At 39.2% G+C, this 2521-nt stretch overlaps 1 protein-coding gene across 2 annotated transcripts in view; it reads left to right on the plus strand.

Annotated features, from left to right (window-relative positions):
• AHNAK2 (AHNAK nucleoprotein 2) overlaps nucleotides 1–2521 on the plus strand; it is a 407486-nt gene that overhangs the window by 345167 nt on the left and 59798 nt on the right. The window lies entirely within an intron of this gene.

Below are 2521 nucleotides of genomic sequence, written 5' to 3' on the forward strand. Positions count from 1 at the left end.
ATCAGAAAAATTGTATGATCAACTGAGGCAAATTTTTGAGGTCAGAGACAGTTCGAGAAAATTAGATGGCTATTAACTAATAATGTTAATGTTAATATTAAACAACAAAGCTCTGGGTGAGTCTGGGTTATATTTGGCACATAGCTACAACTAAGTCTGGATGTTATTAAACACTGAACTCTGAAATGGTTCATGTTTTATCATAAGCAGATCTTGGACTGAAGTTGGGTATAATCAAGAGCAAAACTGTTAGACATTAGGTTGTTGGTTGACTGGGGTGTGTGCCCTAGTCAAGCAGCAACCACCATCCTAGTCAGGGCAAGGCACAAGCAAACCCCAAATTAACCTGTGCTCAAACCCCTGGTAGCATCACACAGAGCAGTTAGGCTCAACGTAGAGGCAATGTGAAAAGTATTTGTGCAACACTAGTAAAACAGTGAAAACACCACACAAAGATCCCACACCAGGTTAGAATATTAGATCTTAATTTAATAAATAAAACAAGAACAAAATGACAAAATTTCAGTCAGTAGAACTGGAGTTATGAATTTTTAAAGAATAAACAGTACAGTTGTGCCTAAAAGACTAACAGGGGCTATGCAGCCCTTTGTGTGGAGAAAGGACACAGCCTATTCAGGTGTAAGTAAGGATGGGCCCAGCTTCTCCCTCCCATCCTGCCAGTGATGGCACATCCAGTCACACCTAAGCTCCCATTGTGAGTCGCTGTCTAGGAGGAATACTTAAAGCCCAACTGCCAACAACACACAGTCTTGTGACCAGAGACAAGCTGCAGGCACCAAATGGCTAAGGCAAAACAATGCCAACTTTCTAAAAGTGGCATTTTCAGAATTGTAATTTAAAATCCCACTTCGCCATAAGTTTAGGATTTTAGATTAGGATTCCAGAGACAACAAACGTGAACCTGTTATCTCTTTGCATTTGGAAATTAAACTTATCACTTTAATCACTTTAATAAGGCAACTTCAATGTTATTCTATGTGAACATAAGCCTTGTAGTATTAAAACAAAAATTACGAGTTTTTCATTACCAGGACATGTAAAACTTAAAAGGTCATGTCCAACCTTTTAGATACACTAGACCCTGCCCTTTGGGCTGTCCGGGTCCAACGTAAGGGATAATGTATATATATTAAAAGGGAAGGTTTGAGCCTGGCAAAAGGTTCACTTTGCCAGGTTGAAAAGGTAGTTTAAACTGCATACACAGGTTCTGCAATGGCAGGCCTGAGACTTGTTTAAAGGGCTACCTAAGTGGGTACGCACAATCAGTGCTGCAGACCCACTAGTACCATTTAATTTACAGTCCCTGGGCACATGTAGTGCCACTTTACCGGGGACGTGTATGTTAATTAAATATGCCAATTGGGTATAAGCCAGTTCTACCATGATTTAAGGAAAGGGCACAAGCACTTTAGCACTGGTCACCAATCTGGTTAGTACTAAAAGCAAAACTTTAAGTTTGTGGGTACATTTCCAGGACCTGAGATCCGGGTATACTTGTACATCAACAGGAAAAGAGCCCTCAATATGTAAGTGATTTATAAGTAGCAAAGTTATAAGTGGCTCTGTAATGTGAATAATAATAGATCTTTGAGGGTTGTATGTAATGTTATGAAAATAACAGTAAGGAAGCATCACTGTGGAAATCTGCAGTGAGGAGCCATCAGATTTGCCTTTTGGCATCGCCCAATCCTTGTGCAATAGACTACAACAAAGAAAACAGAAACAAAGGCAAAGGTTCAACAGTGCTTCCTGTGCTCACTGATACCCAACCAGCAACTAAATAGCCTAATACCGATTGGAGATCTACAATACATGTAATTTGCTTACCCATCGAGGCATCCTCCTTCCTGTAGTTGAAGCCAGAAAGAGTAATTTGTGAGAGAGGACCCTTCAAAGCTTGAAATAAGCCTTTCCATAGCTGGTCAGCGCACTGAAGCCAACATCTGCAGCCAAACAGTGTATTGCTTGAGGATGTTGGGGGAGGAGGACTCCTACTTGTATAACCTTTACTAACACAATGGTCCCTAACAACCTTCTACTAATTATGTTTTCTGCTGTTGGCCTGTGTCCTAATGAACACCATTATTTTTCATATTTCTGATTGTGTTATTTCAATGTGGTTGGTTTTGAACCCTACAGATATTGAAGTTGATACATTCTTAAACGTGTTTAAATTCTACCAATTGTTGCATTTTCATACAGTGTGTTACAAACTGAGCTCCATGGTGATATCAAAGAAGCTGCTTCCCCACCTGTGTCTGATGTATTACTGTCAATATCAGTTGCAAATCACAATTTATTTTGATGTAGTGAGAGATTGTGATTTTCATCACAAAGCACTATGCATATTTGCAAATAAAACCATATTTGATACTTCAGCCTCCATGTATTATGGCTAAACTTCATTTAGCATGTATAACCTTAAGACCTGAAGCTGCTCCTTCTTTGGCTTTTCTTTTTATCTCATTGTAATAACCATATAAATATTTCATGCATGCAG

Source organism: Triturus cristatus, chromosome 9 (assembly GCF_964204655.1).
Source record: "Triturus cristatus chromosome 9, aTriCri1.1, whole genome shotgun sequence".
NCBI lineage: Eukaryota > Metazoa > Chordata > Amphibia > Caudata > Salamandridae > Triturus > Triturus cristatus.